Source organism: Danio aesculapii, chromosome 4 (genome assembly GCF_903798145.1).
Source record: "Danio aesculapii chromosome 4, fDanAes4.1, whole genome shotgun sequence".
NCBI lineage: Eukaryota > Metazoa > Chordata > Actinopteri > Cypriniformes > Danionidae > Danio > Danio aesculapii.
In genome coordinates, this window is record NC_079438.1 from 46,330,991 (window position 1) to 46,352,406 (window position 21,416).

The 21,416-nt window shown below is 35.6% G+C and overlaps 1 long non-coding RNA gene and 1 pseudogene across 2 annotated transcripts; one reads left to right on the forward strand and one right to left on the reverse strand.

Moving 5' to 3' along the window:
* The first annotated feature begins 770 nt into the window (after positions 1–770).
* Positions 771–20,970, forward strand: LOC130223537 (pseudouridylate synthase PUS7L-like; annotated as a pseudogene).
* Positions 2,714–6,863, reverse strand: LOC130223114 (uncharacterized). Of its 2 annotated transcripts, XR_008836579.1 has the most exons (3): positions 6,620–6,863; positions 5,334–5,434; positions 2,714–3,544 (listed from the first exon to the last, which is right to left on the reverse strand). It is a non-coding gene; the product is annotated as an uncharacterized LOC130223114 (long non-coding RNA). The 2 variants fall into 2 exon arrangements; XR_008836578.1 differs by lacking the exon at positions 5,334–5,434.
* Positions 20,971–21,416: the final 446 nt, after the last annotated feature.

Genomic DNA, 21,416 nt, shown 5'->3' on the forward strand with positions numbered 1-21,416 from the left:
TAATGATACATTGATTAGCTACAAGCGAGTCCGACTCGCACCTGTGAATCCTTCTGATATTGACATTGATATATGTCGACCTATATTAATTTGGTTTCATTAAGGTGCTACTATACTTTTTCATTGATACTGTAATTTAGTTAATTTTATATTGTTTTCAGTTTTGTTTATTGACATATTTTATTTTTGTTAACTTTTAATTTAATATTAAATATTATTAATATTAAATAATATTAATATTTAGTTATTATTTATTTTAAAAAAAATTTATGAAAATCTTTAACTTATTTATCCAAGTAACAATGTTTAGGTTTTATGGCTTTAGATAAGTACACACAGTTAAAAATTAAAATTGATAAAATAAACTGAAACTCTAAAATAATTTTTAAATCTTAAATTATATTAATGAATAGTACAATTTTTTTAATTTTACCGTCAAGTTTTTAAAAAACAGCCTATTACATAACATTTTGTATCTGCTTCTTATTATAATAAGAGAAATAAATACACAATATATAAACAAAGTACTAAACAAAACTAAGATACGCAACTTAAGCACATCACTGCACTTCGTCTTCTGCGCTACTGCGCCATTAAGACAGCGACCACGTGTTGCGGAAACAACAACCAACAACAACAACAGCACGCGGGTGAGTAAAGAAATACGTAAACAAATCTAGATTTTCGTTAAAAATCTGCTTTATTCCTCTTTTTACATAACACGAGCCATTGCAATAATATTTCGACTGTTTAGTATAATAATCGTAACGTTAACACCCTCGAATCAAAAGATTTCGATATATATGCAAACAACATGTATATCCAAGTATAAAACCACTAAAATAGTCGAGTGGCTTAATCACAAAGTTTTTTTATCGTTCAGGACTCAATAATGGAGAGAAACACTCTTTCTTGCTTTATTTCTGACCATGAAGGCTTCCATGGAACGATAAAAAAAAAACTCACCTCAAGATTTTGTTGTTATTGAGATAGACACCAATAGACTTCTTAACAGTGTAAATACTAAAGAAGAAAGATCTTCTCAAGCTACCAAAAGGATTGATAAATTAATACCATCTAAACCAGATGACACAGTTTAAATCAGGATTGCTTTGATCTGGATCTAATCCTGGGTCCACGTGTGAACAGGGAATTGGAGCATTTTACTAATAAACTGAGAGTGAAACCCTGTTCAGATGATCAAGAAAAGGTGGAACTGTCATTGGGAACTTTTTATGATAAACACATGAGAGCTGTGGTCCACAGAGCGGTTCGATTCAACTTCCTCTTCCTCAACTTCCTGTTTTATACACAGGTGAGTGAAGAAGAAACATCTCTTGTCAGCATGTAAAAACCAATCTTAGATGACAATCCACTTTTCCTATCAGCTTTTACTCTGCGGAAGGAAAATCTGGAGACTCTGGAGGCCATCAGCTACATGGTTGCAGTACTCAGAGTGCTTCCCTCTGATTTCACTAATACAGGACTTAAAGACAAGAGAGCCATTACTTACCAGGCCATGGTGGTGAAAAAGATCTCTCCAGAGCGGTAAACAGAAAGCTGATAAAGTTTTTCTTTTCTAAATTGAATTATTAGGCATTTTCACTGTGATTATGAAGTACTTGGGAAGAGCCACAAGATGGTGCCATAATATCATTTTTAGTATTGCAGTGCATATATTGCAAAATATTCATATACAGTGAGCAGGGGTTTACTTAATGAGCCTCAAAGTACTAATCTTGAAATATTAGTCTAAAAAAAATAATAAAAACAATTTTTATTCTATGTGTATTATGTGTATGCCTATGTACACTTTACATTCACAGTCACCAATATATGATATATCAATTTGCTTTCTAAAACTTGAATCATCAAATTTATTTCATCAACAAGTTCATAATTTCTCCGATAGCTAAAACTGTTTTAGTTCAGCCACAAATGTATATTTGATCATCAAACCTTCATTTTGTTCCAAACCATTTTCTAATTTAATTTCAGTTTATTTATAAAGCACAATTAAACACGATTAATGTTGAGCAATGTGCTGTACAAAATAGATGAACATTAAGCTAAAACATATTAATGGTGATTTTTCAACACCTGCTGATCATTGTTGCTTAATATATTTCAGTTTCAGTGCATTCAAGAACTACTAACTGTTCTCTTTGTTCAGGGAATGCCAAGGAGAGAGTGGCACTGATGCCAGCATATAAAGCCAGAGAGCGGCTCATGCTGCGGGCGCTCCACCGGTACGGCAGTGGACAGGAGGGTTGCACCCGTGGCTGGCTCAGTTTACCCCACAGCATGAGGGTCTTCTACCTTCACTCCTACTGCAGCAGAGTGTGGAACCAAGCAGCAAAAATTAGGCTTTAAGCCTGTTCAGGGCGATCTGGTTTGGGCTGAGTCTGTAAAAGGGCTCAAAGATGCCACAGAGGAGCTCAGCGCTCCACAGGTAAGGACCTTGATTTAGTTACTGCTAAATAATAGCCAGAAACAGCTTGTGACTGTTTGTGTTTTGTTTGAATTGGGTAAAATAAATCATAGGAATTATATCATTTTTAAAATAAACACACACTATATTCAGTGTAAATTTAAGGCTAATAATATCCTTACATTTACCCCAAAATACAATTTTAAGAAACATTTTTATCATTTGAGTCTACTTTGTAAAGAAGTATTAAAAAAAAGAATATATAAATTAAACATGCATAAATCTCTTTCAAATGTTTTATTAAAGAAGAGCGGGTGTACATAAATGCATGTATGTAGTATGTTTGTACATTTGTTTTATTATTTCTTGCCCTTATTTGTGGTATTTCTATTCATTTTGATTCATTTTCAGTGCTGTAGATCCATGTTGTGACTTCAGATGAGGAGAAGAATGAGGTATTCTCATTAGACCAGGTACTGTTTCAGATGTCTATTTGCTCTGTATGTCTACAGTAACTGTTACCCATCAGTCTCTTACTGTGTCTCTGTGGTTTTTCATCCAGGTGATTCTTCCTATGCCAGGAAATAGTGTCAAGTATCCAGAAAACCTTTTGGGTCAATGGTATCAAGACTGATTGGCTCAAGACGGTTTAGAGTGCTGCCGATTCAGAGTGACTCCCCTTAAACTCAACGTTCCTGGATGTTATCGACCGCTGCTCGCTAAGCCACAAAACATCTCATATAGCCTGCAGACGAGTCTAACACACACTGTCTGTCACTAAACTTTGACCCGGAGGCAAGAGATTATGAAGACTAATCTTTCATGGGTTACTCAGTGGCACTGATTAAAAGTGTTTACAGGCAAAAAAAAAACATCAAATATGAGGAGCTGTATTCTTAATAAAAAGTTTATTTACAATTGTCATGATGATTGTGTTTTTTTACCTTACCTGGGACAATATTCCACTCATTTGTTTGTGAATGAGCTGTAATTTCAGCATTGAGCACTAGATGTCTCTCTCAGGTCCAGCTCAGAAGCAGTTGATCAGACTGACATGAGGACTGATGAACCATAAAGGATCTGCCAGCTGTGTTCAATGAATCACAAGCTCATCTAGAAGTGATTAAAAAAATAGGACAGAAATATCAGCCTGTACATCTGTAAAGGCTTATGAGGCAATTCATGGTTCAAGAAATGAAAACAGATCCTAAAGTTACAACAAAAAGAACATTATTTTTATAATATTTCAAAGTCCTCATTCAAACGTCACGTTTAAATTCCACAATGTTTGTCTAAATGTAACGGCAAGCTCAATAATTCAACATAAAGTGATTAAAAGTGGTTCAAATCCACTTCTGCTCATCCACTAAATATTGTACATAAACTCCTAATAAAAAAATGAATGAGAAGAGTTTCAAATGCAACAATAGTGGTCTATAAGGGGCAGCTGTGGCCTAATGGTTAGGGATTTGGACTTGTAATCGAAGGGTTGCATGCTCAATCCCGGCTTAGATCAATCAAAAGCAGGTTTGAGTATGGGTAATCATACTTGATGATACTTCATAAATGTGTGTTACAAAACAGACAAACACAAATAAAACAAAACTGTGTCCTAAACAACTCTTAGTCTCAATATCTATGCAAGAGTGGGGTTTGAACCCGGGTCTCAAAGATTTAAAATTTGATGTGTTAATAGTTGAGCTACTGAAGCTGTGAGCTTCATATATATTATAATGAGTATTTGTTGTTAGTTTTATAAACCTGTAAATGCTGTTTCTAAAAGCTGTCTATAAAAGAGACGTTCAAAACATAGGGTGAAACTGAGACTTAGTGGCTTAGTGGTAAAATATTTGAGCTTTCAACTTGGAGACCCATGTTCAAATCCCACTGATGCAAGTGCTTAACTAAAAACTAATCAATTTTGGTCAAATAAATTAAATCTTTCAACAAAACCCTGTCCAAAACCCCCATAAAGCTGACGGATTCAATAGTTTAGTGGTAAAATCTTTGATCTTTCCTCTTAAGAGTCCCGGTTTCAAATCCCACTATTGCAAATGTTTAACTCTGTAAGGTAAAAATTTTTAGTCATATAAACTAAAGCTTACAACAAAAACCTGTCCAAACTCTTCCTGAGCTCACAGATTCAACGGCCCGATGGTAAAATCTTTGAGTTTTCATCTTGGAGATCCGGGTTCTAATCCCACTATTGCCAGTGTTTGATTCAGAAAACTAAAATTTTTTAGTCAAATAAACAAATTTTTGATCAAAACCAGCTCTAGAAGCACTGCAAGACTCCAGATTCAATGGCTCAGTGTTAAGACCACTGAGCTTTCATCTTGGAGACCCGGGTTCAAATCCCACTATTGCTTTTATAAAATTCCTATACAGCTGATAAAACTGCAAAAAGAACGACTAAAAACATCATTAAGCCTGTGGCTCAGTGGGAGAATACTCAGTTATTGCACTTAACAGTATAGGTTCAAATCCCACAGTTACTATCTTCTTTCTTTCTTATAAACTCAGAATAATGTATCACTAAATTAACTGAAAAAAAAGTTTCAAACTCCAGAGCTTCAGTGGCTCAGGAGATAAAGCACTAGGCTTTCCTCTTGGAGACCCGAGTTCAAACCTCACTATTGCTTTGGTTAAATTGCCATCATTAAACAAAACAAAATGAGCCAAAAAGCAGGTGTCAATGTGAAAGCCAGAATGGCACTACTGGCTATACCCGTTGGTTGCGGACAAGGTTACGGTGAGTCGTGGGTACGAAACCCACCTCAGGTGTGTGGAGTACACCAAAGGAAATACCTGGGGCGGTATGACAGAACAGAGGGCGGAGCAGAAGGCGGAAACCAAAGGCTCACGAGCACACAGTGAAACACGGACCAGATTACAGACATACCTGTGGCGGTAAGGCAAAAACACGGACAATCCTGGGGCAGTAAGACAAAGCAGTGACGGCTCGGACACACCTGGAGCGCTAATACAGTAAAGTAGGCTGAACTGAGAGGCGGGACAAGGAAAGCGAGAGGCGGCACAAGGGGAAAGAGTGGCGGGACAAGGAGAGAGAGGCGGAGCAGAGAGAAGAGAATGCGGAGCCAAAAAAGAAAAAGGTAAAAATTTTTTTTTTTTGAAAAAAAAACTCTTTTTTTTGCAAAAAATTCCTCAAACTACTATCAGCGTGGTGATTTGAACCCTGGTCTGCTGTGGCAGGCTTGGATCTCTAACCGAGAGCTCTGACCACTAGACCACCAGTTTCTCATACTAACAACTGTTCGTTTGTTTTATTTAAAGATACAACTCCTCCACAGGTTTATAAAAAAAAAAAAAGTGAAAATTGGATAAAACATTCATGTTTAAAGTAAAACTACATATTTTCATTTTAAACCTGTTCAATTATTTAATGTAATTACAAATAAAGGGTCTAAAATAATTACAATTAATTGAACGACTTTATTAAAATATTATTATTATAATACTTAAATACTTAAAATTACTTAAAGACATATTCAGAATTTAAAAGTGTAAAACATGACAACTGACGAATTAATCTCACTATAGACTGTTAAAAGTTCTATACTGAATCATGGGAATAAATAGCATTATATAGAAAGTTATATTATTATTTTAGATCTATTTCATTATTTGCATGTCTATTTGATTATTTTCATGCAGTAAAATCCATGTCAAGCATTCAAGGCTATGTATATTACATGATTTTATATCTATATAAATATTTACTTCTATATTTAGTTTTTTTAGTATCATTTATAAGATGATTTACAAGAAGAAGAGAGTACTGCCACAACACAATCAAATGGTAACTAGTTTACAGTGCTTAGTTTAATTTTAGCCAATGCAGTTGCGTTGATGAGGAAAGGTGTACAATATAAACATGTATCATTATATATGTTAAAGTTTAAAACATGAAACTGGACACACAAATCATTAATTTTGGATGAATCATAACCGGAAGCTTAAAAAATAAAGATGTAATGATGCTGTCATGCAGGTGAAAACATGAATTCATTAGACTGCATACAAAAACAAACAGCACTACTGCTTAATATTATTATTCTACATGAAAGACTTTACAGGAATTACCTCAATACAAACGCCATTAACGATTAAATGCAAATTAAGCATTGCTATATAATCTTTTAACGACAGAAGTGTAGAGTTACTTACAGGTGATGGAGTGTCCGGCATTCCTGCACTTCATCCGGGGATAGTTGCGTGTTTTTGCCTGAAGGGCTGAAATGTGTGCTGATAAATGACATTTAAAGGCTCTCACTGACTGTCACCTGCAGGAAATTTACTTTTATATCTTCAAAACGGTCAGAAAGCTTTGTTTTGACTGTGGTCAAGCGTCGTGTTGTTTACAGAGCCAAAGGTGAGTCTCGTGCTGAACGTGAGGTCTCTTGCGCCTCTAGCGGAGCGGAAGAATAACAGCACATTTTCTACAGAACAGACTGAAAATAACTTCCTGTTATCGACTGTCATTAAATATCTAGCTTGAATAGGCCCTCCTGCATATGAGTAAATGTGTTTAGTGAATAACATTTTTTTTTTTGCTTAGTACGTAAATAAATAAATAAACAAACAAATATTCTATCACTCATTGTTTTTGCAGGGTCCCTCTTGTGGTCATCAAGTGTATCGATCTTCAAGCAGAAGTGGCTGTCTGCTTTGCTCTGCTGCAGGTGAGTGTGCACCAATTATTTCTTCTTTATTTCTGAACGAATCTGTCAGTTTTTCGAGCATCTGAATTAATAGATGAACGTAGAAACTATCGGTAAAATATTGGTTCAGTAATGAGCTCTCAGAGGAACTGGGGTAATGGAGGTCGCTAAATGGCCAGTGTTTAGAGAGTCATCTGGACAAACACAGACAAACAACACGAGGCACAAGATCTTCAGCACTCCTTTTGGGTGGTTTGATTATTGTTGGAGTGTTGTGATTGACTTTTTTGTACCCACATAAACATTGTTTTGTTTGGTTTATTTATTTTTCGTTGTTTTGTTTCATTGCTTTCGATTGACTCAAAGCGGCAAAATGTTGTGGCAATAATCTTGACTGGGGCTGATCTGCTAAAATAAATAGAGAGAGAGGGGGGAGAGAGAGAGAGGGAGAGAGAGAAAGAGAGTTGTTGAACACTGTTCTGTCACCAGCATGTGGTGTTTTGAGCACTTCTGTCTGTTTGCAAAGCAGCTTTTCAAGAAGAACATCATTCACACACATTATTATTTCTGTAAATTCTGTTTAACAGATGATATTTAAAAGTTTAATTATGTAAAATGTTATCATTAATTAATTTAGTTTATTTTATTATTCATTTTGTTTTATTGTCTATAAAAATGTAATATAAAAATGCTTAGACTTGAGTTAAAATGTCTATGACGTGTGTTTGTTTTAAAGGTCACCAATGTAAGTATCAGTGTAAGTGTAGCCTATATGCAAGAGTCAGCCATAGTCAAACACAGGTTAGTTGAAGTGAAGTCGTAATGGATAAACTCAAAGACCACAAGAGGGAACTGAAGCTCACCTGCTGTTGATGTTAGTGGAAGATAAGTTAGATAGGAAGTAAGGTAATGTAGATTTTTTGTGCTGGTCCTGACCAGCTTAAACCAGCAACTAAACCTGAACCTTATCAACATATGATTTTTCAGCAGAGGTGATAGATAACATTGTTACATTATTATTTCTCTCTCATAAATATATAATATTTATCACAAATAAATAAATAAAATCACCGCCTGGATGAGATCTCATTGTAACAACAGGCCCGTAGCCAGGCAGTGTTCAAGTGGTTCGAAAGATCCACCCCCCACTGATAAAGGGTCCAGTATTGTAACATACATGAGCTCATTTGTCTTATTTTGACCGCTATGCCATCTTAAATTGTAAAAATAACCCATCAACGAAGGCCTCCACTAAATGCAAACTATTATTTTAACATTAACATCCAGCTGTGCAAGAAAACATATAATATGACAAAAGTGAAGTCATCTTTCACTATCTTTATATTTTATGCACTGCATAGGAGAAGACTTGATCATCCCAGTCAATCTAAATTAAAGAAATCTTTCCAAATAAAGCTGTTCAAATCATCTGCTGAAATTATATCATTATCGCAATATATATATCGCAGCAAAACAAAATATCACCATGTCAAATTTTCCCAATATCATGCAGCCCTAGTTTCTACTGTTGATAGAAATTCACACATAATAATATCTGCAGGTTGTATAATGCCGTTTGTCATAGAAATAAAACGACTACGCTAAAAATAATCAATCATAATTGCAACAATTATCAGAGTAAAAAATGTCATCTATGCCAGCATCTTGTGCATCAAAACAAACATTTTATATTATTTTACTTTGACTGATATTGAGAGCAGATGAATGTATAGTGGGAGATGATGCAAGCGCTAACAGGACATTTTACAATGCTTAGAGGGATAGTTTATCCAAAAATGAAAATGTACTCTACTTACTTTCCCTCAGGCTGTTCCAAACACAAAAGAAGGTATTTTGAGGAAAGTTGGAAACCTGTAACCATCGACTTCCATAGGAGGAAAAACAAATGAAGACGATGATTACAGGTTTTCAGCTTTCTTCAAAATATCTTCTTTTGTGTTTGAAACAAGTGAAGGGTGAGTAAATTGTAGGGCTGGTTTACAGTTTAAACCAAAGAATGACCAGTCTGTCAGATGAAGAAGCGCCGGAGTCAGAGTTTCAAATAAATAAATAAAGTTTACTGAAGATAGTTTGCAGTTTCATCAGCAGAAGCCAGCTTCAACGCTCACAATGAGTTCCTATGCCGCTCTGCTTACAATCACCAATCAATAACAATTATACTCTCACATAACGTCATTAACTGCATCACACATATTGGTGTTCTAACCTGATTGGTTAAAACACAGATAGACTAGGAAAATTTCTAGCAAAATCACTTTAGACATTTTAGATAGTATCAACTAAATAACAATAGAGACAGTTGCTTCCAGTCTTCAGCCCTCAGTTCCACTCGAGGTCTCTGTGACCTCTGACCTAGTTTGGTGGCTCCTAAAAAAGTTACACAGAGACAGGCAAATGCACTGAACATTCTTACATAGAGCAGTGTGTTAACTTATTCATTAGTTCAAATCATTTCAAAGTTAAATGCTCATTAAATAATCATTTTTAATAAAGATAATGAGAAACAGGATGATGCAAAAAGGATCCGAATCCTTCAAAATGATGACAGATTCTTCAGTTTTAGCTGTGGTGTGGGTGATCTAAAACTGTTTTTATTGACTGTGGTGTGATTTATGAAGTTACTCCTGAAATATATGTGTCAGTGTGTGAAGATTTCTCACTTGTGTTTGTGTTGTTCAACATGTCGGTTACCATCATTTTCTTTTTGGAGGGTCACTCCTCTAGAAAGGGAAGAGTGAGAACCAAAACAACTGGGGAAGAGACGGCGGAGCGTTTTTATTTTTTTGCTGGCAAAAGCAGAAGCCCTTCTGGATACAGTTCTGGAGCTCAGGAGGAGACACCACCGTCCTGTTCTCAAACACACCACAGCATTCGCTCATTGTAGAGATGTGGAGCCTGTGCCATGAAGCCAGATTAGTGATTAATCAGGACTGAAGTATAAAGAAGAATTTCTGATACATTATAAGACATTCAGAGTGATTAAAAGTCAAAAAGCAAGATATTTATATACTTTATTAGAAGATTTAGGATCAATATTTAGAGAACTTCAAATCCCCTGATGCTTATTCATCATTTATTTGAGTTGTTTTTATTATTGTATTTATTAATATGTATATTTTTGTATTGTTTTAATTATTAATGTGAAAGGACAGACTGTGATTGTAAATTGATTGTTATTTCAGTCTTTTGGGTAATTTAACAGTATTAATGCCTTTCTGTTATTGTTCAAGCACTCTTATTGAATAAAAAATCAGGGTTGCAGTTAAACTCAGGAGAGCGGCTCAGCAGGATCAGGGAATTGGAGTATTTTACTAATAAACTGAAAGTGAAACCCTGTTCAGATGATCAAGAAAAGGTGGAACTGTTGTTGGGAACTTTTCCTGATAAACACATGAGTGCTGTGGTCCAAGATCTCTCCTGAGCAGTAAATGATTTTCCCAATATTTGTTATTTTTTTCTTTTACTTCATCTAATTATTTCGGTATTTTAATGTAATTATGAAGTACTTGGGAACAGCCACAAGATGGTGCCAGAAATTTTTTTTTAATAGCAGAGTGTATATTGCAAAATATTCATAGTGATGAGGGTTTAGTTAAAGAGCCTTTGAGTACAAAGCTTTAAATATTAGTCTAACAATTTAAACTAAATAAAAAAACTAGTTTCATTCTATGTGTATTGTGTGTATGCATTTGTACACTTTACATTCACTTTGACCAATTTGGTAAAATATCAATTTGCTTTCTAAAACTTAAATCATCAAATGTATTGCAAAGTATTTATTCTGTCTCATCAACAAGAAGCAATGTGGAGAAAAAGGATGTGAACAACAGTGCCTAAAAGATAAGATGGGGATGGGGATGTGGGATCCTAAAATTGGAGTGTGTAAAGTTAGAATGTGCGCATGTTTACCAGCATTTCATGAAGAAATGTACACACAGAACTACAAAAATATGACTTTTTATTTTCCAGAACAAAGGCTTTGTGAATTATTATGGTCCTCAGCGGTTTGGAAGTGGATCGTGTGTCCAAGCAGATCAAGTAGGGCTTGCGCTGTTGAAGGAGAATATGGTAATAGAGTCATTTCCCTTGATCAGTTATATGTGATGCTCCGGCTTTTGTTAGAAACACTGTGTTTGAGCAGGAGGCTTCAGTTAAGCTGTTCTTCACCCCAGAGGATGACGATGACCTCCAGAACAAGGCTAAACGTCATTTTCTTCACACAGGTGAGGGCTGGGATTTCTGATAGCTAAAATAGTTGTAGTTCAGCCACAGATGTATATTTGATCATCAAACCTTTATTTATAAAGCACAATTAAACACAACTGATGTTGAGCAATGTGCTGTACAAAATAGATGAACATTAAGCTAAAACATATTATTGGTGATTTTTCAACACCTGCTGATCATTGTTGCTTAATATATTTCAGTTTCAGTGCATCCAAGAACTACTAACTGTTCTCTTTGTTCAGGGAATGCCAAGGAGAGAGTGGCACTGATGCCAGCGTATAAAGCCAGAGAGCGGCTCATGCTGCAGGCGCTCCACCAGTACGGCAGTGGACAGGAGGGTTGCACCTGTGGTTGGCTCAGTTTACCCCACAGCATGAGGGTCTTCTACCTTCACTCCTACTGCAGCAGAGTGTGGAACCAAGCAGCAAAAATTAGGCTTTAAGCCTGTTCAGGGCGATCTGGTTTGGGCTGAGTCTGTAAAAGGGCTCAAAGATGCCACAGAGGAGCTCAGCGCTCCACGGGTTAGGACCTTGATTTAGTTACTGCTAAATAATAGCCAGAAACAGCTTGTGACTGTTTGTGTTTTGTTTGAATTGGGTAAAATAAATCATAGGAATTATATCATTTTTAAAATAAACACACACTATATATAGTGTAAATTTAAGGCTAATAATATCCTAACATTTACCCCAAAATACAATTTTAAGAAACATTTTTATCATTTGAGTCTACTTTGTAAAGAAGTATTAAAAAAAGAATATATAAATTAAACATGCATAAATCTCTTTCAAATGTTTTATTAAAGAAGAGCGGGTGTACATAAATGCATGTATGTAGTATGTTTGTACATTTGTTTTATTATTTCTTGCCCTTATTTGTGGTATTTCTATTCATTTTGATTCATTTTCAGTGCTGTAGATCCATGTTGTGACTTCAGATGAGGAGAAGAATGAGGTTTTCTCATTAGACCAGGTACTGTTTCAGATGTCTTTATTTGCTCTGTATGTCTACAGTAACTCTTACCCATCAGTCTCTTACTGTGTCTCTGTGGTTTTTCATCCAGGTGATTCTTCCTATGCCAGGAAATAGTGTCAAGTATCCAGAAAACCTTTTGGGTCAATGGTATCAAGACTGATTGGCTCAAGACGGTTTAGAGTGCTGCCGATTCAGAGTGACTCCCCTTAAACTCAACGTTCCTGGATGTTATCGACCGCTGCTCGCTAAGCCACAAAACATCTCATATAGCCTGCAGACGAGTCTAACACACACTGTCTGTCACTAAACTTTGACCCGGAGGCAAGAGATTATGAAGACTAATCTTTCATGGGTTACTCAGTGGCACTGATTAAAAGTGTTTACAGGCAAAAAAAAAAAACATCAAATATGAGGAGCTGTATTCTTAATAAAAAGTTTATTTACAATTGTCATGATGATTGTGTTTTTTTACCTTACCTGGGACAATATTCCACTCATTTGTTTGTGAATGAGCTGTAATTTCAGCATTGAGCACTAGATGTCTCTCTCAGGTCCAGCTCAGAAGCAGTTGATCAGACTGACATGAGGACTGATGAACCATAAAGGATCTGCCAGCTGTGTTCAATGAATCACAAGCTCATCTAGAAGTGATTAAAAAAATAGGACAGAAATATCAGCCTGTACATCTGTAAAGGCTTATGAGGCAATTCATGGTTCAAGAAATGAAAACAGATCCTAAAGTTACAACAAAAAGAACATTATTTTTATAATATTTCAAAGTCCTCACTCAAACGTCACGTTTAAATTCCACAATGTTTGTCTAAATGTAACGGCAAGCTCAATAATTCAACATAAAGTGATTAAAAGTGGTTCAAATCCACTTCTGCTCATCCACTAAATATTGTACATAAACTCCTAATAAAAAAATGAATGAGAAGAGTTTCAAATGCAACAATAGTGGTCTATAAGGGGCAGCTGTGGCCTAATGGTTAGGGATTTGGACTTGTAATCGAAGGGTTGCATGCTCAATCCCGGCTTAGATCAATCAAAAGCAGGTTTGAGTATGGGTAATCATACTTGATGATACTTCATAAATGTGTGTTATAAAACAGACAAACACAAATAAAACAAAACTGTGTCCTAAACAACTCTTAGTCTCAATATCTATGCAAGAGTGGGGTTTGAACCCGGGTCTCAAAGATTTAAAATTTGATGTGTTAATAGTTGAGCTACTGAAGCTGTGAGCTTCATATATATTATAATGAGCATTTGTTGTTAGTTTTATAAACCTGTAAATGCTGTTTCTAAAAGCTGTCTATAAAAGAGACGTTCAAAACATAGGGTGAAACTGAGACTTAGTGGCTTAGTGGTAAAATCTTTGAGCTTTCAACTTGGAGACCCATGTTCAAATCCCACTGATGCAAGTGCTTAACTAAAAACTAATCAATTTTGGTCAAATAAATTAAATCTTTCAACAAAACCCTGTCCAAAACCCCCATAAAGCTGACGGATTCAATAGTTTAGTGGTAAAATCTTAGATCTTTCCTCTTAAGAGTCCCGGTTTCAAATCCCACTATTGCAAATGTTTAACTCTGTAAGGTAAAAATTTTTAGTCATATAAACTAAAGCTTACAACAAAAACCTGTCCAAACTCTTCCTGAGCTCACAGATTCAACGGCCCGATGGTAAAATCTTTGAGTTTTCATCTTGGAGATCCGGGTTCTAATCCCACTATTGCCAGTGTTTGATTCAGAAAACTAAAATTTTTTAGTCAAATAAACAAATTTTTGATCAAAACCAGCTCTAGAAGCACTGCAAGACTCCAGATTCAATGGCTCAGTGTTAAGACCACTGAGCTTTCATCTTGGAGACCCGGGTTCAAATCCCACTATTGCTTTTATAAAATTCCTATACAGCTGATAAAACTGCAAAAAGAACGACTAAAAACATCACTAAGCCTGTGGCTCAGTGGGAGAATACTCAGTTATTGCACTTAACAGTATGGGTTCAAATCCCACAGTTACTATCTTCTTTCTTTCTTATAAACTCAGAATAATGTATCACTAAATTAACTGAAAAAGAAGTTTCAAACTCCAGAGCTTCAGTGGCTCAGGAGATAAAGCACTAGGCTTTCCTCTTGGAGACCCGAGTTCAAACCTCACTATTACTTTGGTTAAATTGCCATCATTAAACAAAACAAAATGAGCCAAAAAGCAGGTGTCAATGTGACAGCCAGAATGGCACTACTGGCTATACCCGTTGGTTGCGGACAAGGTTACGGTGAGTCGTGGGTACGAAACCCACCTCAGGTGTGTGGAGTACACCAAAGGAAATACCTGGGGCGGTATGACAGAACAGAGGGCGGAGCAGAAGGCGGAAACCAAAGGCTCACGAGCACACAGTGAAACACGGACCAGATTACAGACATACCTGTGGCGGTAAGGCAAAAATACGGACAATCCTGGGGCAGTAAGACAAAGCAGTGACGGCTCGGACACACCTGGAGCGGTAATACAGTAAAGTAGGCTGAACTGAGCGGCGGGGCAAGGAAAGAGTGGCGGGGCAAGGAAAGAGTGGCGGGGCAAGGAGAGAGTGGCGGGGCAAGGAGAGAGAGGCGGAGCAGAGAGAAGAGAATGCGGAGCCAAAAAAGAAAAAGGTAAAAATTTTTTTTTTTTTGAAAAAAACTCTTTTTTTTGCAAAAAATTCCTCAAACTACTATCAGCGTGGTGATTTGAACCCTGGTCTGCTGTGGCAGGCTTGGATCTCTAACCGAGAGCTCTGACCACTAGACCACTAGTTTCTCATACTAACAACTGTTCGTTTGTTTTATTTAAAGATACAACTCCTCCACAGGTTTATAAAAAAAAAAAAAGGGAAAATTGGATAAAACATTCATGTTTAAAGTAAAACTACATATTTTCATTATAAACCTGTTCAATTATTTAATGTAATTACAAATAAAGGGTCTAAAATAATTACAATTAATTGAACGACTTTATTAAAATATTATTATTATAATACTTAAATACTTAAAATTACTTAAAGACATATTCAGAATTTAAAAGTGTAAAACATGACAACTGACGAATTAATCTCACTATAGACTGTTAAAAGTTCTATACTGAATCATGGGAATAAATAGCATTATATAGAAAGTTATATTATTATTTTAGATCTATTTCATTATTTGCATGTCTATTTGATTATTTTCATGCAGTAAAATCCATGTCAAGCATTCAAGGCTATGTATATTACATGATTTTATATCTATATAAATATTTACTTCTATATTTAGTTTTTTTAGTATCATTTATAAGATGATTTACAAGAAGAAGAGAGTACTGCCACAACACAATCAAATGGTAACTAGTTTACAGTGCTTAGTTTAATTTTAGCCAATGCAGTTGCGTTGATGAGGAAAAGTGTACAATATAAACATGTATCATTATATATGTTAAAGTTTAAAACATGAAACTGGACACACAAATCATTAATTCTGGATGAATCATAACCGGAAGCTTAAAAAATAAAGATGTAATGATGCTGTCATGCAGGTGAAAACATGAATTCATTAGACTGCATACAAAAACAAACAGCACTACTGCTTAATATTATTATTCTACATGAAAGACTTTACAGGAATTACCTCAATACAAACGCCATTAACGATTAAATGCAAATTAAGCATTGCTATATAATCTTTTAACGACAGAAGTGTAGAGTTACTTACAGGTGATGGAGTGTCCAGCATTCCTGCACTTCATCCGGGGATAGTCGCGTGTTTTTGCCTGAAGGGCTGAAATGTGTGCTGATAAATGACATTTAAAGGCTCTCACTGACTGTCACCTGCAGTAAATTTACTTTTATATCTTCAAAACGGTCAGAAAGCTTTGTTTTGACTGTGGTCAAGCGTCGTGTTGTTTACAGAGCCAAAGGTGAGTCTCGTGCTGAACGTGAGGTCTCTTGCGCCTCTAGCGGAGCGGAAGAATAACAGCACATTTTCTACAGAACAGACTGAAAATAACTTCCTGTTATCGACTGTCATTAAATATCTAGCTTGAATAGGCCCTCCTGCATATGAGTAAATGTGTTTAGTGAATAACATTTTTTTTTTGCTTAGTACGTAAATAAATAAATAAACAAACAAATATTCTATCACTCATTGTTTTTGCAGGGTCCCTCTTGTGGTCATCAAGTGTATCGATCTTCAAGCAGAAGTGGTTGTCTGCTTTGCTCTGCTGCAGGTGAGTGTGCACCAATTATTTCTTCTTTATTTCTGAACGAATCTGTCAGTTTTTCGAGCATCTGAATTAATAGATGAACGTAGAAACTATCGGTAAAATATTGGTTCAGTAATGAGCTCTCAGAGGAACTGGGGTAACGGAGGTCGCTAAATGGCCAGTGTTTAGAGAGTCATCTGGACAAACACAAACAAACAACACGAGACACAAGATCTTCAGCACTCCTTTTGGGTGGTTTGATTATTGTTGGAGTGTTGTGATTGACTTTTTTGTACCCACATAAACATTGTTTTGTTTGGTTTATTTATTTTTCGTTGTTTTGTTTCATTGCTTTCGATTGACTCAAAGCGGCAAAATGTTGTGGCAATAATCTTGACTGGGGCTCATCTGCTAAAATAAATAGAGAGGGGGGGGGGGGGAGAGATAGAGAGGGAGAGAGAGAAAGAGAGTTGTTGAACACTGTTCTGTCACCAGCATGTGGTGTTTTGAGCACTTCTGTCTGTTTGCAAAGCAGCTTTTCAAGAAGAACATCATTCACACACATTATTATTTCTGTAAATTCTGTTTAACAGATGATATTTAAAAGTTTAATTATGTAAAATGTTGTCATTAATTAATTTAGTTTATTTTATTATTCATTTTGTTTTATTGTCTATAAAAATGTAATATAAAAATGCTTAGACTTGAGTTAAAATGTCTATGACGTGTGTTTGTTTTAAAGGCCACCAATGTAAGTATCAGTGTAAGTGTAGTCTATATGCAAGAGTCAGCCATAGTCAAACACAGGTTAGTTGAAGTGAAGTCGTAATGGATAAACTCAAAGACCACAAGAGGGAACTGAAGCTCACCTGCTGTTGATGTTAGTGGAAGATAAGTTAGATAGGAAGTAAGGTAATGTAGATTTTTTGTGCTGGTCCTGACCAGCTTAAACCAGCAACTAAACCTGAACCTTATCAACATATGATTTTTCAGCAGAGGTGATAGATAACATTGTTACATTATTTTTCTCTCTCATAAATATATAATATTTATCACAAATAAATAAATAAAATCACCGTCTGGATGAGATCTCATTGTAACAACAGGCCCGTAGCCAGGCAGTGTTCAAGTGGTTCGAAAGATCCACCCCCCACTGATAAAGGGTCCAGTATTGTAACATACATAAGCTCATTTGTCTTATTTCGACCGCTATGCCATCTTAAATTGTAAAAATAACCCATCAACGAAGGCCTCCACTAAATGCAAACTATTATTTTAACATTAACATCCAGCTGTGCAAGAAAACATATAATATGACAAAAGTGAAGTCATCTTTCACTATCTTTATATTTTATGCACTGCATAGGAGAAGACTTGATCATCCCAGTCAATCTAAATTAAAGAAATCTTTCCAAATAAAGCTGTTCAAATCATCTGCTGAAATTATATCATTATCGCAATATATATATCGCAGCAAAACAAAATATCACCATGTCAAATTTTCCCAATATCATGCAGCCCTAGTTTCTACTGTTGATAGAAATTCACACATAATAATATCTGCAGGTTGTATAATGCCGTTTGTCATAGAAATAAAACGACTACGCTAAAAATAATCAATCATAATTGCAACAATTATCTGAGTAAAAAATGTCATCTATGCCAGCATCTTGTGCATCAAAACAAACATTTTATATTGTTATTTTACTTTGACTGATATTGAGAGCAGATGAATGTATAGTGGGAGATGATGCAAGCGCTAACAGGACATTTTACAATGCTTAGAGGGATAGTTTATCCAAAAATGAAAATGTACTCTACTTACTTTCCCTCAGGCTGTTCCAAACACAAAAGAAGGTATTTTGAGGAAAGTTGGAAACCTGTAACCATCGACTTCCATAGGAGGAAAAACAAATGAAGACGATGATTACAGGTTTTCAGCTTTCTTCAAAATATCTTCTTTTGTGTTTGAAACAAGTGAAGGGTGAGTAAATTGTAGGGCTGGTTTACAGTTTAAACCAAAGAATGACCAGTCTGTCAGATGAAGAAGCGCCGGAGTCAGAGTTTCAAATAAATAAATAAAGTTTACTGAAGATAGTTTGCAGTTTCATCAGCAGAAGCCAGCTTCAACGCTCACAATGAGTTCCTATGCCGCTCTGCTTACAATCACCAATCAATAACAATTATACTCTCACATAACGTCATTAACTGCATCACACATATTGGTGTTCTAACCTGATTGGTTAAAGCACAGATAGACTAGGAAAATTTCCACGTGGGGTTCGTGCGTACAATTCTGAACAATATCTTAAGCATAAACGTCTGACATACACTAGACTGTTTAGAGCTGACTCCAGACCTGTGAAACGGATCCACATTCAAATAGAACACACACACTTAAAGCGTAATCTGTTTCTAACCCAAGGCTGAGTGTTTTCTCAGCCGTCTGTATCAAAACACACCACAGCATTCACTCATTGTAGAGATGTGGAGCCTGTGCCATGAGCCAGATTAGTGATTAATCAGGACTGAAGTATAAAGAAGAATTTCTGATGCATTATAAGACATTCAGAGTGATTAAAAGTAAAAAAAGCAAGATATTTATATTACTTTATAGAAGATTTAGGATCAATATTTAGAGAACTTCAAGTCCCCTGATGCTTATTCATCATTTATTTCAGTTGTTTTTATTATTGTATTTATTAATATGTATATTTTTGTATTGTTATTATTATTAATGTGAAAGGACAGACTGTGATTGTAAATTGATTGTTATTTCAGTCTTTTGGGTAATTTAAAAGTAATAATGCCTTTCTGTTATTGTTCAAGCACTCTTATTGAATAAAAAATCAGGGTTGCAGCTAAACTCAGGAGAGCGGCTCAGCAGGATCAGGGAATTGGAGTATTTTACTAATAAACTGAAAGTGAAACCCTGTTCAGATGATCAAGAAAAGGTTGGGAACTTTTCCTGATAAACACATGAGTGCTGTGGTCCAAGATCTCTCCTGAGCGGTAAAGGATTTTCCCAATATTTGTTATTTTTTTCTTTTACTTCATCTAATTATTTCGGTATTTTAATGTGATTATGAAGTACTTGGGAAGAGCCACAAGATGGTGCCAGAAATTTTTTTTTTTTTAATTGCAGAGTGTCTGGAGGTTCAGCTTAAGCGTTCTTCACCCCAGAGGATGACGATGCCTCCAGAACAAGGCTAACGTCATTTTTCTTCACACAGGTGAGGGATGGGATTCTGATAGCTAAAATAGTTATAGTTCAGCCACAGATGTATATTGATCATCAACCTTTATTTATAAAGCACAATTAAACACAACTGATGATTGAGGCAATGTGCTGTACAAAATAGATGAACATAAGCTAAACCATATATTGGTGATTTTTCAACACCTGCTGATCATTGTTGCTTAATATATTTCAGTTTCAGTGCATCCAAGAACTACTAACTGTTCTCTTTGTTCAGGAAATGCCAAAGAGAGCTTGGCACTGATTAGTTACTGCTAAATAATAGCCAGGAATGGTTTGTGTTTTGTTTGAATTGGGTAAAATAAATCATAGAAATGATATAATTTTTTTAAATAAACACACACTATATTCAGTGTAAATTTAAGGCTAATAATATCCTAACATTTATCCTGAAATACAATTTTAAGAAACATTTGTTTATTCATTTGAGTCTACTTTGTAAAGAAGTATTAAAAAAATGAATATATAAATTAAACATGCATAAATCTCTTTCAAATATTTTATTAAAGAAGAGTGGGTGTACATAAATGCATGTATGTAGTATGTTTGTACATTTGTATTATTATTTCTTGTCCTTATTTGTGGCATTTCTATTCATTTTGATTCGTTTTCTGTGCTGTAGATCCATGTTGTGACTTCAGATGAGGAGAAGAATGAGGTTTTCTCATTAGACCAGGTACTGTTTCAGATGTCTTTATTTGCTCTGTATGTCTACAGTAACTCTTACCCATCAGTCTCTTACTGTGTCTCTGTGGTTTTTCATCCAGGTGATTCTTCCTATGCCAGGAAATAGTGTCAAGTATCCAGAAAACCTTTTGGGTCAATGGTATCAAGACCGATTGGCTCAGGACGGTTAAGAGTGCTGCCGATTCAGAGTGACTCCCCTTAAACTCAACGTTCCTGGATGTTATCGACCGCTGCTCGCTAAGCCACAGAACATCACATATAGCCTGCAGACGAGTCCATCAGACGAGTCTAACACACACTGTCACTAAACTTTGACCTGGAGGCGTCCTGCTACGCTACTGTGTGTCTCGGAGAGATTATGAAGAATAATCTTTCATAGGTTACTCAATGGCACTGATTAAAAGTGTTTACAGACTAAAAAACATCAAATATGAGGAGCTGTATTCTTAATAAAAAGTTTATTTACAATTGTCATGATGATTGTGTTTTTTACCTTACCTGGGACAATATTCCACTCATTTGTTTGTGAATGAGCTGTAATTTCAGCATTGAGCACTAGATGTCTCTCTCAGGTCCAGCTCAGAAGCAGTTGATCAGACTGACATGAGGACTGATGAACCATAAAGGATCTGCCAGCTGTGTTCAATGAATCACAAGCTCATCTAGAAGTGATTAAAAAAATAGGAGAGAAATATCAGCCTGTACATCTGTAAAGGCTTATGAGGCAATGCATGGTTCAAGAAATGAAAACAGATCCTAAAGTTACAACAAAAAGAACATTATTTTTATAATATTTCAAAGTCCTCATTCAAACGTCACGTTTAAATTTCACAATGTTTGTCTAAATGTAACGTCAAGCTCAATAATTCAACATAAAGTGATTAAAAGTGGTTCAAATCCACTTCTGCTCATCC